This window comes from Nymphalis io, chromosome 19, assembly GCF_905147045.1.
Source record: "Nymphalis io chromosome 19, ilAglIoxx1.1, whole genome shotgun sequence".
NCBI classification, from domain to species: Eukaryota; Metazoa; Arthropoda; class Insecta; order Lepidoptera; family Nymphalidae; genus Nymphalis; species Nymphalis io.
Window position 1 is genome coordinate 7,208,676 of NC_065906.1, and position 16,814 is coordinate 7,225,489.

At 31.3% G+C, this 16,814-nt stretch overlaps 1 protein-coding gene across 4 annotated transcripts in view; it reads right to left on the reverse strand.

The window, feature by feature from the left end:
- Positions 1–16,814, reverse strand: part of LOC126775947 (hemicentin-1-like) — a 229,835-nt gene that overhangs the window by 38,970 nt on the left and 174,051 nt on the right. For 2 of the 4 annotated variants that reach the window (XM_050498162.1, XM_050498165.1), the window contains exon 1: positions 1,092–1,281. The exons of the other annotated variants lie outside the window; for them this stretch is intronic. The gene's annotated coding sequence lies outside the window, so the exon portion shown is untranslated. Of the gene's footprint in view, positions 1–1,091; positions 1,282–16,814 lie in introns of those variants that run through there. 4 annotated transcript variants of the gene reach the window in all.

Here is a 16,814-nt window from a genome sequence, read left to right on the forward strand (position 1 = left end):
TAAAGTACGGACATATTTTTTCTATTCCTTATTAATGAACTATAAACCTTATTGATCAATGTGAGTACGTGGTGTGCTAAAGAAATTCTGTCAAATATGCACGAGTGCTTAAGTCCTTTTGTGAAATATAAATATGTTTCAAGTTGCAGTCATTTGAAATATTCATAAAAAGCACAAACAAAGACCTTTTCTTTTTCACTAAAGAGTATAAAACACAAACAAATTTCACAGTGCCAACAGAAGTTCTAACAACTCGCTCGTCGAAACAACTGGACCACTAGGAAATAAATGAATACAACTGGACTTGTTCCAAATAAGCAAGAAATCAGTTTAGTTAGGAAAGCGAACCCGCTAACTTTGAAAGATCAGATGCACCGTATCGTCAGTGTTAACAGATATTTCTTTTAAATCTCAATTCGAATACGACGCGGTGAGATAAAAGCGTCTGACAGTTAGAGCCCTTACGTTACAAATTTCTAATTAATTCATCGTTCGTTCTTAATGGTTCGTATTAAATAAACATTATTGCCTTACGCTGTTGCTGTTCGTCTTTCGACATCTTTATTTTGAGAATAGAAACGAGAACATAGAACATCTACTTTCAATGTAGTCAATTGTATGTTAAAAGAGAAATTCAGTACTAATCTTATTCCGAATGTTTTATATATTAACTGGAGTAGTCTGAATATTAATAAGAGAACTACGAGTCACAGATCTTAAAATATTTAAAGTTAGCTTATTCAAGTAATTTTAAAATATAATGACGAAGCATTCAAAACAGATTTAAATAACGCATTCAAATGTAATCATTCATTTTTTTATAATAATAAGTAATTATTTTTGTAATAATTAAAATGTTCTAAATAGAAGTCGTCCTGTTCTATTATTTGATATGATTGGAATCGATATATGAATATTTAATAAACCTAATTTATTATCGGTGTGAAACAAATAATAAATTAAATATTAAAATATTAATCTAAAATAATTAAATTTAAATTGTGTTAATTTATTACTTGTTTAATAATAGTTCTACGTTTTATATTTGAAATGTCATTAAAAAAAAATGTGACTAATGAAAAAGAACTTACACAATGAAAAACAAAACTTCCACTCCCACTGCAAATTAATCACAAGTCCAACTCAAAACAGCACAGATTAAAAACATTAAATAAAGTTAATTTGCATAGTTCACAAACATTTTGTAACGAATGATAACGATTCGAGTTCGTCCGGAAACTCAGCGCGAAGGCGGGCGCTCACGAACAAACTTTCAGACTGACTGGACAATATAGCGTGTAACTTATGTTTCTTACGCTTCTTAACAACCGGACTTGTGGAACTACGAGTGTGTCCGGTTAGGACACGTCATAGAACATGTATGATTTGGATATTTTTATGAATCATTAAGTAGGATTTATTTTTAAATCGCACCTTATAGGAATGTGGCGTGGATTATTGTTTTAAAAATATATATATTATATTTTATTAGCTTAGATTGATTGTTAGTTTGAAATTGGAATGTTCAGAATACGTGTGGATTATCCATTACTCCTAATTACTTACCTACTTCTGGGTAGGTACCACCCACTCATCAGATATTCTACCGCAAAACAGCAGTACTTGGTATTGTTTTGTTCCAGTTTGAAGGGTGAGTGCGCCAGTGTAATTACAGGCACAAGGGACATAGTTTCTTAGTTCCCAAAGTTGGTAACGCATTAGCGATGTAAGCGATGTTTAACATTTCTTACAATGCCATTGTCTAAGGGCGTTGGTGACCACTTACCATCAGGTGGCCCATATGCTTGTCCGCCTACCTATTTTATATAAAAAAATACTTATATTTGATACTTGATTAGAAACACCGCCGTAATGATTTCGTCTAGATTTTTCATACATACAAATCAAAGATCATCAATCATTTCCTACAAATAATTTAGATTAGATAAGGGAAAACTTCGTGAGGAAATCAACATGTTTCGAATGAAATACCGAGGCGAGTATGGCTGCCAACTTGAAATGGATCACCGTGGCGAATTAAGCTCCAAAGCTTTCTCCTTAACAAAAAAGCCCTTGCAAAGCTGAGGGACTTATACAGGCTGTAACAAAGTAGTATCTATGGACTATAAATTATGTATGTATTTTTTACATACTTAACCTAACCTTACTATTTTTTATGAACTTTTGTTGCCGGTAGTTAAGTTTTATAACATTAATGGATTACTAAAATTTTAATTAAACCACATTTAATTTAAAAAGACGAATTAAAATATATATTTTTTTTAATATTCAATTCAATTGATAATTACTACAATTATACTTATAATCAATACCGTTAGTTTAAGTTTAATTTGAAGAAGAACACAAATAGGCGTTAAATATAATAAATTGGTGTTAATTGCCTACAAACATTTGTTTGTTTTGACCTCGCCTTAAAACTTGTTTAAAAATGTATTTAAATAATAAACTGAATATAATATTAACAAAATATTATTTTGCAAAAACTTCTGATTCTAACTTGATATTGTGATGTATTGTTTTGATTTACTGGTATATTATACATTCAAAATTAACATAATGAATATTTTACGTATTACAACGTATTATATATTTTATTTAAACGAGGAAAAATATTATAAAAGGTTTTATATCATACGACTTTTCAATAACGAATGAAACATTGATCGACTATATTAGCTGCAAGATTTTATTAACGTTATTAAATTTGCATTATACTATTTCCCGTTGTCGCCTTTGTTAGGACTGGCTGATTGATGAATGACAGGGCTGCTCACGAATATTGACTAACAGTACTTATTTTAATATAAGTTAAGTCGATTAATTATAATCTTACTATTTGAATTTCGAAATGGTTGAATGCTGGTGGTAGGGCTTTATGCAAGCTCTTCTGGGTACCACCCACTCATCAGATATTCTAACGCAAAACAAAAGTGCTTGGTATTGTTGTGTTCCAGTTTAAAGGGTGAGTGAGCCAGTGTAATTACAGGCACAAGGGACATAAAATCTTACGTCCCAAGGTTGTTGCCGCATTGCCTATGTAAGCGATGGTTGACATTTTTTACAATGCCAATGTCTAAGGGTGTTGGTGACCACTTACCATCAGGTGGCCCATATGCTCGTCAGTCTTCCTATTCTACATATATAAAAAAAAACCTAAAAAAGGTATGTAAAAGATAAATTAATAAACCATTAAACCTCTTTTTTTTTTAAATATATAAGCTAGCGCTTAACTGTTATCACACCTGATGGAAAGTGATGATACAGTCTAAGATGGAGCGCGCTTGCCTAGATAATGCCTATTCACTCTAGACTTGAAGGTACCCATATTGTAGGTGGTGGGAAAAACGGAGGTCGGGAGGGGGTATTCCAGATCTTAGCGGTGCGTATCAGAAACGAGGAAGCAAATCGTTTCGTACGTGACTTAGATATATCAACAACGTACGGGTTGCAGATACCTCTGCTGGGTTAAGGCCTCCACTGATTTACAGTTGGCTTGGAGGTTATTCCACTACGCTGCTCGAATGCAGGTTGATGGGAACACATGTATTAAAATTTCAGCCGACGTGTTCTAACTACTCACATATATCGACTATACATATATGTATACACTTGCTTTATAAAAAATCTTTTGTTTCATGTGAATGGATTACTCCTTTATTGACTTGTTTGATGCCAACGAAATGAGGTGACGTTGTATGAAAAAATACTCATTCATTTAGAAATTCCACAATTTTTCTTCGAATAACATTTTTATTTATCTTAATTTTAACTTTAGGTAATAAATAAAGACAAACAGTTATTTAATTAAAACATAAAATTAACTAAATTACAATCGTATAATGTAAAGGATTAAATAAAATTTCAAATTATGTAGCATATATCTATGTGCTACCTTTGATACAATAATATATCCCGTCAAAAATGACTCAAAACCTTAAATTTGTTGTATAATAGAAATAAAATACAGTCCTACAAATCTATAAAATGATATATATTTACGAGTATAATGGAGTTTTCACGTAGGTGTCTCATATTTGCGGTGAAACAATAAGTTTTATATCTGACGCCTACATTTGTGATCAAGATAATGTGTGGGAAACGACCATAATTGATACAGTAACGGACCACAAAATCGAAGTTATCGCGGATATGCTAAACGTTGATGTTAGCGCAAATAAGTCTACCGCCTACGCATTATGATTACGTAAGCATTTTTATTCTTGCAATATTTTGGGTAAAAGAGTTTGACGCAAGCCCACCTATGTCGACAGATGTACCACCCACTTACTAGATATTCTATCATTAATACTTTATATTGTTGTGAAGTGTTAGTGAGTCCGTGTAATTATAGATATGAGGAAACTTAGACCCGTGGGTCACTTTACGCATTGCTATTAAGCTTATAAAAAAAGATAGATTTAAAATATAAAGCTTAATTTAAACAAATTTAGTTTTAACTGAAATTGCCAAATTGGTTTTTAAAAAATAAATATTCATAGTTCAATTCTATATTTAATTAACGTTTTCTTTTACTTTCCAAGTAAATATTCCGTAATTATAAGGTTAGTTATACTTTTCCAACTACTACTAACTAACTTACCATTCTTAAAATAAATCTGTAATAGCAAAAACCCTAATCAAAGCAAATTGTTGCAATTGTTAAATTTGTTTTAAACTCGTTAGTAAATTGTACTTGGAATCAAATTGTTGATGGAGAGCCCTGATTGGAACATAAATTAAAATTATTAAATAAATAAACTTTGTTATATATTTATCTTAAAAATGAAATTATAATGCTACTAAAATACTTTACGTTTTGTCTTATAAATCATTTTGTTTTCTTCTTTTTGTATATCAATTTATCAATATTAGACTTCATTTCAAACTCGCGAATTAAAATTTACTTAAGGATTTTAGATACATTCTGTGGACTTCTCACTAGTTTTTAATGGTGAAGGATTTATTTTTTATCATTTAATATATGAAACCTGCTAATACATGAGAAAATATTGTTTGTCGTTGTATTCCGGTTTTAAGGGTGAATGAACAATTGTAATTACATGACCATTGGATATATGATAGTGACAATATAAGAAGAGTTTAATGTTTACACTTTCAATGTATATGATGACCACTTACCATTTAAGACGATACTGGTTTTTTTCTGGTCAAGAAGCTATCAGTGTTACTTACATTGTTATACTTCTGCACCTAAAACCCGGCGTCCTGCGCTTAAAGTCCCATCGGTCATATTAAGTTGCCGTCGCATTGGACTACGAAAGTGCACCTGCTTTTGTGCTAATGTAGCCAAAATTCGATCAGGATTTCAAAAAGGAGTATTCTTGTCTTCCATGATTATTTTTCAATATTTGTACTTCAAAGATTAGAAAGAATGTAGATGAGATTTTAAGATTGTATTATTTGTTTTTTTTTTAATACAATATATTCTAATACTTCAAACTAAAGGCCAAAATGCAATAATTGTTCGTTAAGTTAAGTTAAGTTAATTTAATGTAACTTAAATTTTAACATTTATTTTTATTATTAATTGGATTTAAAGGGATAAGATTACATTTAAAGGGATTAGTTATTATTTAGTTAGTTATTAATATAAATTATTTATTATAATTAGTTATTATTAATATTAACTATTATTAAAACAGTTTTAAGTTCTCGATGTTTGTTTAAATCCTTCCCGGATTTAAACAAATAGACATCGAATAACGTACACATTGTTGACCTCTCCCAGTAATATGTTGACAGTAGTATTGACCATATTAAAAAAAAAGATGTGCAATAAATCGGTCAGTGACCCACAGCACGCATTATTTCGTATTGATTTTTAAACATTCTTTTAACATTCTTTATTTAATTAAAAAATAAAAGCCTTTATCATTTTATAAGTATAGTATATTGACTGCTGCGTTGGTCTAGTTACTTAAGGAGAGAGATCATGGGTTCAAATTTCAGGTCGGACCAATAAAAAGCTACTGTGTTTTTTTGTTAGAAAATTCTCAGTAGCAGTTCGGAGTCTGGAAGTTGGAAATGTGTCCACTCCCGTGCCTCGGAAAGCACGTAAAGCCGTTGGTCCTGCGCTTTAACTCTTTCCAGTCGTGTCGGATTGCCGTCCCATCGGATTATGAGAGTTAGGGAATAGAGAGTGCACCTGCGTTTGCGCGCACATTTGTTCACTATAATATCATCTGCGTAGTTGGCTAATCTCTCTTGAGATTGGCCACCGTGGCCGAAATAGATCTGGAGGACATTATATTTATAGCAGTAAGTGTATGTTTGTCCTAAAAATCATAAAAATATTTTTTATTTTTTTTATTTCATTATGGCATTTAGCCATTGAATTTTTGTTAGCTTTAATATAATTCTAGTTGAATGAAGCTGTATGAATAAACAATTATATATAAATTTACATAAATATAATTAATAAATGTTTGTATCAATAATGTACCTAAATTTCGTCTGTTTGTGGTTATTTAAAGAAACATTAAATGTTTATCTGATTAAAAGCGATATATTATTCTACTCTACCATAATGAAGCACAGGTATTTTTCATTTGTGTTCATTACTTAATATAATAAAATGAAAATATAAATTAAATTATTGTGTTAAATGTACTTAAATGTCTTACACACAGCGGATACACCACTTGCTATAATCCCTTTAAATGTAACACAATTACTAATAAAAATAAATGTTATAATTATATAATAGTTAAAATCATCTTAAATTATTAAAATTGTAATCATTCAGCGGTTTATGAACTGCAAATGCATTACATTATGATGATATATTAATAATATTTATCACGTGAATAGTTTTGGTACACTTGTCTTCAAAAAAAGCTTATATACCAAGCTAAAAGTATCTCCATTTATAGGACTAAGCAAAGCTTCTTAAAAATCTACTCAATGTATCGAAATGGTCCATATTTTTAATATTAGCTAAAAAAAAATGGGTGAAGAATATTTCCACGTTGAATTGTAATTCCGATTCTCTGAGATTAAAAATGAAGCTCGATGCTATGAGATGACAAGTTGAACATTTTTAATGTTATATACTCGTATTGTTCAGTGAATAATTAAATACACGTGCACTGGCGGTACTTTGCGGTTTTGTCCGAGTTAAATTTGGTTAAACTATGCCTTTTACATATATTTGATGCGTGTATAAAAATCCGTAATCCGTAACAGCTGTGAATGTCCCACTGCTGGGCTAAAGGCCTCCTCTTCTCTTTTTTTTTTTGAGGAGAAGGTTTCGAGCTTATTCCACCACGCTGCTCCAATGCGGGTTGATGGAATACACATGTGGCAGAATTTCAGTGAAATCAGACACATGCAGGTTTCCTCACGAAGTTTTCCTTCACCGTAAAGCACGAGATGAATTATAATCACAAATTAAGCACATGAAAATTCAGTAGTACTTGCCCGGATTTGAACCCACGATCATCGGTTAAGATTCACGCGTTCGTACCACTGGGCCATCTCAGCTATAAAAATGTATATACTAAAATACAGTTAAGCTGTTTTTGCCTGTGCTTGCTTACATATAATTAATTTACTTATATACCTAATATTAATAAGTAAGTCATTGGTTTACAATCTCATATTACAATTAATATTGTCGTGGTTGAAAGCGTACAGGCATTATTAAGCAATCAGGGAATGACCGCTCATTATCTGGTGGTTTTATGGCTTAGCCTTCCTACTATCTATTAAAAAATGAAAAAAACTTTTATTATAAAGGTGCAACCAACAACGTAGTAAACTAAATAACCCAGTTCAACACCGCCTTATTTAACGCAAAAATGTATATTATTTTTATATAGAGTTCAGACAATATACATCGTGGTCTGGAGTTTATTTGTGGGTGGACTTTAATAAACGATAAAAATATGAATCATGTACAAGAATAATTGAATTAAAAATGATTTATATCTTTAGAAAATTAATCAATGCTGACTCTATGTGGGACGATTCACGACCGAGTAACATTGGTTAACGAAACAATTAATTCATTAATGTGGACCATCAGAAATGAATATATCCTGAAGTCTGGAGTGGCAGAGGGCGGAGGGAACTCTCCAACCAGGTGGACATATCACCTGAAGAAGTCGGCGGGAACCGACTGAGGAGAACCAGGACTTTTTGCACTTTTTGGGTGTATGGCGCCTATACCCTGCGATGGTGTGAACTACAAATGGCTAAACAATGATGATGTTGATGATGAGTATTAAATATAATACTATCACGGAGTTTTTGTAAAAAAAAATATAAATATTTTATTAATATTGAGCAAATTTACACTAGAATATCATTAAAATTAACGTAATTGACGCATACACTAGACTATAAATACTAAGCTCTCCAAAAAGAAAAAGAAAAGTATGATGAGAAGTTTACTTTTATAGTAAATTTTTCACGTTAAAATCTTAAACACCAACCCAATCAGCAGCTTCAATATTTGGTTTCACATATTTATAAAAAATATATTTTACAACAAATTCCGTTTGACATTATAACAAATGATTTTATTATAAGTAAATTAAAATGGATATAAACAAACAAACCGTCACCTTACGTTTACAAGATAAACATAAAGTGAACATGACATGACGGACACTTCCGCGTACAACTAATCTATACATTTATATGTATAGCAAAACTATTACGGTGCCGCAGTATAGTGATTTAAAATACTATTTAGAACGGAGAACGCCTCTCTTTAAGAAGGCTTGAAGCTGGCACATTGCTCCAAAACTGGTGGATGCGCAAGTGACGCCTTATTTGGTGGTAGGGCTTTGTACAAGCCCGTCTGGATAGGTACCACCCACTTATCACATAATAATCAACCCGCATTGGAGCAGCGTGGTGGAATAAGCTCATAACCTTCTCCTCAAAAAGGGAGAGGAGGCCTTAGCCCAGCAGCGGGACATTCACAGGCTGTTGCTATACTATACTATATCACGTATTCTATCGTTAAACAGCAATACTTTATACAGCATTGTTGTATTCCGGTTTGAAAGGGGAGTGATCCAGTGTAACTACAGGCACAAAGAACATAACAATTTAGTTCCTAGGCTGGTGATGGTATAGAATGGTTATTATATCTTAAAAAAGTTATTTTTGATTCGTGTCTACCTTTTCCTAACATAAGATAAATTATAAACAGAAATTAAGCATTTGAGAACACAGCGTCGACTACCCGGAGCCGACCTTTAGGTTAAAAATGTCAGCTAATACCTACCTCTTTTCAAGTAAAATTTACTTCAATTCATAAGCATTTTATTTTAGTTAAATATTTATACAACCGCATAAGAACTGGTGAGAAAATCAAATACTAGTCTTTTATACAAATAAAGACATATTTTAATTACCTGCAATTAAATTTATATATCCTGCATGATAATCAACGGTACAGCATGTATAATATAAATTTATTAACTATACGTTTATAAAATCCTCAATATTATTTACTTAAAAAGCCTCTATTGGATTTTATTATAAAAATGAATACATAATCCCTCGAAGAACGTGGGCTTTGTGACGTCAAACACTTGGCTTTAGAAGTTTTTTTATTATAGAGCAAAAAAAAATAATTTATCTGCCTGTACACTCGAGAATCCACTCGATATATTTTATGAAATTTCATGACATCGAATGAGTTTTGGTATCCATTGATGATATCCTTCAACATTTCTTTCTTTGAGTTTGAGTGAGTTTCTTTCATCATCTTTCTTTTTCTTTCAGGTTTGATAAACAAACAAATAAATTCGCACCATGCTTATTCATGACTTTGACGTCAATTTATCTCCTCCGCGTCTTCTCATCTCATTCTCATCCTTATGCTTACTTGGCAACTAGAAGCTATTGATATTAGGTTCAAGGTTAATAAAATAACTCTAAAGATGGAAAACTTATATTTAATTGGTTTTTGTTAGTCAGTGTGAATAAAAGTCTGTTACAACGGTTAAAATCACTTTAAATATAGCAGCTGATCAATTAAAATTGACTCATGTCAACGCTGTCAGCATTTCAATCGAATCGAACAGTTTGACCTGATCATTGAGACTTAAAGAATAACTTTGATATAGAATTTAGATGAAGCAGATATTTTTACTAGCACCATTTTGAACAAGCAATTTCTTTAGTGTTATATATTAGTATATATATGTAATAACAACGAAATGTTACAAATAAGAAAAAAACGTGATTGAAAATGTCAAGTACCTCACATACGTCTTCAAATAGTAAGCTTCCTCTTACAAAACACTTTCGTTAATTTTACTATCAGTTACTATTTTGCAATTAGTTGTTATTATATATATTATATAACTGACATACATTTCAATTATATTGAATATATTTTGACAGAGCTGCCAAAAAAACCAACGATGAAGAACTGGCGATCACTTGTAAGTTGAAATTGTTTGTGAACAAAGCAATTGCATGTACAATATTACTGGCTAATTTCTTTTATAATTATTGTATGCGTGATAATATACTCGATTCCTTACAAAGAGCCACATTAAAATGATTACGGGTATAATAACGTCGGCTGAACCATCGTAAGTTGCAAGTCACAGCTTAATGCTTATTATTTTTTTAATATTGATGATCTACTATATAAATACGTACAAGCTTTATATTGAGTGGTACTATCATAAGTAGATTTAATTAAGGTATAGTATTAATATAATTAGAAAGCCGTGATGGTCCAGTGGTTAAAACTCGTTAATCTTAACTGATAAATCGGGTTCAAGCTACAACTAAATTTTTAAATACTTATTTTATGTATATGATTCAACTCATGCTCGGTTTTTAAGGAAAATATTATGAAGAAACAGGTATTTGATGAAAATATACCACTTGTGTATCCACCAATCTACATTGAACTAGTGTGGCGGTGTAAGCTCTTACCTTCTCCTACGAAGATGAAATGAAACGAGATGAGATTTTAGCTCAGCAGTGAATATTTACAGATTATAACTTTACTTTTACTAATTAATCCTAACACATGAGATCCTTTTGTTTAAATGAGCTTAAGGCTACATAACCCAATATTATACTAACATTTCATTGAGTCTCTTTTGTGTATTTAATGACCGTAAACCCAGCGGTTTTTTCCTTCGAGGATTTTACTCTCTTCAGAGAGAAAATGTCAGCCTATATAATAATATCTCAAAACGAATAATTAGAAAAATGACCCAATTTTCCTTAATGCTGGTTGCTAATAAAATAAATTGTCTACCTAAAAATTGAAAAAAGATAGGGTGACATCTTTTAATAAAGGGTAAAGTTGATTAAACAAATGACGTCACTATTGTTTGACGGAATATGAGGTCAGATCCTGTCTACAAAAGCAACGGTACTTTTACCTTAGCATGAACTTTATAACTCTCATTGTATTGAAGTCTTGGAACGAGACTATAGTTTGTTCGTAAACACGAACAATCGACAGCGTTGTCAGGTAACTACTTTGAATTTCAATGCGATTCAATTTATGAAATTCATGGAAAGTAAAGAGTGAAGTACTAATACTGTATAGATATTACGTTTGGAATTAGTTTTATAAGATGGTTCTTCCAATTTATTTAAGACAGGCTCACCTGTCTTAAATAAATTGAATCGAATCTCAATTCGAAATTTGAACCGCCAACCTTGAGAACTAAGACGTCCCTTGTGCGTGTAGTTACTAACCCTTTCAATAGGAACACAACAATACTAAGTACTGCTTCTTGGCGGTATTTCATTGCTTATAATATGGTGACCGTTTATTAACAACACAAATTACCTTATAATTTTGTATACCGACATATGTTCGTTACATATTTATATTTCAGTTCTTCCGCTAAGAGAATGTGCTTCTGACAGGTCCGTGTATGAAAGGGCGATGGGACTTTGATCAATAAAAAAAAACATCGTTTATTTGCCCTAATAAGAAATTATATCATTATGTCACTACCAATAAATGTTATATAATATTGCGCTAAATTTAATGATAAGTAAATTACATTTAAATTTAGACTATTATGTCATGTGAGAGACATTAGGAACGCAACGGCCGGGAATCAAACGTCATAGTTTCAATACGTTTCGGTAATAGCTCCACCAGTAATTATCTCATCCCACACATTAAAATGGAGTATAATAATGACATTACAACTTTCATTTCCCAAAACGTAAGTATAGTAACGATTGGTTTTAATATTGTGTAACTGCTTCAAGTCATTACCGCATAGATTTAAAGTTCCTACTTGTGAGACAAGTGAAATAGTTCAGTAATGAGCAATATTATATATATCTATACCAAGCTCGTTTATAATATAGAGTTTGCTTGCTAGTTTGAACTTGTTTATATCAGGATCTAAATCTCCGATTTGAAAATATCTTTTTGTATTAGATAGCTCATTTATTGAGAAAGGTTAAAGACATCATGCAAAGACCTTTCTTGCCTATATAGGCATTATATTACCTATATAGGTAGGTATTTCCTATATAGGTATTATATTTATAACTGATGATTATATCAAAGGTCGTAAGTCGCTTGCTCTTATCCGACTCACTTGGGATTAGACTTTGTATTTTATGAAACTGCTAGAAAAAGGATTTCGCTTGATTTTACCGGCCACATGTCTGTTGGACGCAAACCTTCATGGGACTGCTTTTATTGGGCAATATATGAGCTTTTTAAGTATTACGTAGTGATGGTATTGTTGTATGTCTATTTACGACGTTCACCGTAAACCATATGTCACAAACTAACTAAATAGATACGGATTCAAATTAAAAACAAATAGTGTATAATCATAACCACATAAAGAAAAAAACATGTTATACACTTTTAACGCAATATCTATATACATACTTTATGTACTTACGTGTATTAAGGTATATTTCTCATATCTAAATGTATTTCTTAACGAAGAATGAAGTTGGATAAGATAAGTCTTGTAAAATTGCAAACTTTTTATATGTTTAGCAGGTAAGGTAATTTTATTATAATATATATGTAATAAAAAAATTTAAACTTTATTAAATATTAAGCAAAAATGGTGTAATTAAAAATATTTATTGATTGCAATTTTAAGGTATCAAAATGATTAATTAAGAAATATGAGTCTCGAAATATTAATTATTGAAAAATGTTTTCAAAGCTTCACCTTAGAATTTTGTTACATATCATATTTTATTTTACTCGTTAAAGCAATGATGAAGTATATATAAATTGGAATACAAGTTTTGAAAACCATGACATAATCGTAAGATATTTTAAAGTCTAGCGTTTAAATAAGATGTAAGCAATAAAAGAAGAAGAAATAAGCAAAGAATGTCGTTCTAATAATTAAAAAAAATATACATTTTATTACTATTTTTATAATGAGGGTATAATATTATTATAAAAGTTCAAAGTCTTGACAATAGCCCTAAACCACTTTAAAAAAATATGACGATTCTATGTAAATATTACGCGTAATGTGTTATTTTATGTATGTAAAATGTTTTCTTTCTCAATAACGTGAAATCTTGTTAAGATTATTAACTAAATATTTATAATGAATCTATTTTAAATTTCGAGCGCGAGACTTTTATTTATCTTATATCGGTCAAGTTACAACCATACAGTGCTTTAATGATGCTATAAATATCAATATGACATGCGTTGGATACATTGTTTTGTTACGGCTTTTATCGACAACAGCCATCATTTTGGATGCCTAACAAAATAAATCTTGGTACTAAATCGGAGAGCATTATATAGAATCTCATGTAGAATAATATTGTTTATATACATAAATGTATGTAACGTAGATTATATTATAAAAATATTCAATATTCTCAAAAAAATAACGAATACCTTTAAACTATATATAATAATTTTGAAGAACTATATATGATAATTTCATATGGTTAAAATACATAAACCATAACCTTTGTTTACAGTTTAACACGTTTTAAGTAGAAATTTTATTCTAATACCAACTGAATAAGTTGGACCTTCAATTGTTTTACTAGCAATCTATATTGTTGTGTAAACACGTAACGAGTGGCAGCACTTAAAACAAGTTCGAAGAATCCACTTGTATTACGTCGTGTCACAAATTCAAAGGTAAGAAGCTTACAATTATATATCCAATAATATAGTGGTTAAGCTCAAAGGTTGCGGTTGTATATACTAACCCGCAACCTGGTGAAATAAGCTCCAAGCTTTCTTATTAAAAGAAGACTCCTTAGCCCAGCGGTGTAATATTTAAATGATGTTACATTGCAATTGTGAAACCAATTTTCAATTAAATCAAATGTTACAACAATTTGAACTGCAATATGTCCGAAACACGTGAGTGGAAATCCATAAAAATTGACATGGTAAAGCTATACCAACACCATAAATGAGAAAGTTATCGATTTGTCCCGATTTTACGCTTCGACGCATCAACGATCTTCACAAAAACTTAATCACATAATATAGTTCGATAAAGGAGAAGGACATCGTTTTTCTCCTTATACTTATGTAACATAACAGGCGATTATCGACTTTAAAGGTATTTATACAGGTTTGATAATTTTATTTATACAAGAGTTTTTTATATAGGAAATTTCGAAGAGGCGAAATGTAAGTTGGTGCATTTTTATCCATTTGTAAATCGTATTTGTGGCCACAGCAAAGACTTGTTCCGTTGGCTTGTTTCCAAAAATATGGGTAATAATGTTAAACAAAACGAACACAAAAAATAGCAGGCACAAATTTAATTGCAGGATATAGTAGGGTATTTTAAAAAACTACAAATAAATTGTACAAATATGTATACAATAATTTTGAAGAATTGTCGAAAATACCGACACCATACATATATTGGTTTTAAAGGTCTGGGCACTTTTTCTTATCCTTTTAAATAATTATAGATGTTATGTATAGGACTGTATTAAAGCAAACGTAAGACTGATTTAAATTGTGATTATAATGTACATGACGCAGTCGCATGTACAGGACGCAGTCGCTCCAGGCGTCAGGTGGCACGAGGCGTCGAAATACTAATGACTATTTGAAACAAAAAAATAAAAATGTTGTAGATATTTTTGAGATTAACATTGCGATGTGTCTGATACCGCAATTGTCAGATGCTTACGATTTTATTTCTGGGTATTATGATATAAATAGTCGATTTTCAATCGATCGCCTTGGACTGCGCCGGTCTAATAATAGCTCTAATAGTGAGGAACCAAAGGCGCTATAAGATAATATCATGTATTGATAAATATTGAGCCGATGCTGCATACTATATATATGCTATATAATATATGTAATATTATAGAAGTACATTAGGTTAACTTATAACACCTAAGGTTAAGTATTATGAGCAGGGCGTGAATTGATTGAATAATATAATACATTATTGGAGACCGTTAATTGTCAAGAACATTGGTCTGTATGCTTCAGATAAATAAATACAAATAGATAAATTCATATGAAAAGCTTAAAACAGTATTTTTTATGACAAAAAATAATTACTAGAAATAAATTCGAATGGGAGTTCATTGTTATTTTGCTTTGAAGGAATATAAATCATAATCAGTCTCAATATATAATTCTATGGATGCTTAGATTGCTTAATGTATATAGAAACTTCTGTTTGTGTCTTCAATAGTTTGCGTTGAGACTTTCACTGTACAGCTTTTGGTCAAATTGTAAGCATGACATGGTCAAGTGTGTTCAGCTAATGCGGTCAAAAAGTATATGCTACCGGGTGCTGGTAAATATCAAGTACATCTTTGTATTGAGTTGTTTTGATACATTCATATATAAGTGTGAATATTTGTTTCTTATAAGAGATATTTTGTTTATGTAAACGCTTACTTGGGTTATTATTTTTGATATCGACACTATACTTGTGTACATAAATGTTACATTTTGTCATCATTCGCTGTGGTCGGAGCAATGTGTAAACTACACGAGATAAGGAGTTGGTAGACTTGGTTTTGTCCGATTCTAACCCCTCTTTGGCAAGGCATTAGCCGGTGAACTCGGATCCCCGTGATACATACGTAGATAGTGCAGCTTTATTATAAAAGAATATCGATCAAACTAAAGTAACGAAAGTACACAAGACACTGACCTTAACGTTGGATATTTTACGCGGCAATGATATAAAACCTCATATATATATTATATATATAAAAATATATACGTGGTGGAATAAGCTCCAAACCTTCTCCTCAAAAAGAGGAGAGGAGGCCTTTAGCCCAGCAGTGGGACATTCACAGGCTGTTACGGTTACGGTTACGGATATAAAACCTTAACGTTTGGAAAGAAAATTTTAATCATATAAAACTTATAATATAATACAAGGCAATATATAAATATACACACATATATGTATATATTGGATTAATCTCTCAATACTTTTCCTTAAGGGAAAAGCCTTTTATTCACAGGCTGCTACATAATAGTCAATCAATCAATCAATCAACAGCCAATCGTTGTCCACTGCTGAACATAGGCCTCTCCCAAGGTGCGCCAAAGCTCCCTGTCCTCCGCCTTCCGCATCCAGTTGGTGCCCGCCACCTTCTTAAGGTCGTCGGTCCACCTGGCTGGAGGGCGCCCTACGCTGCGCTTGCCGATTCGCGGTCTCCACTCTACATAATAGTACTACATAATAGTACATATTAGTATAGCTACATAATAGTATTGATTATTTTATTTATTTTATTATTTTTATACTATCGACATAAATTACAGAGAAGAGCCTTAAACGAAGAAGGCAGTCAGCCTCGAATACAGC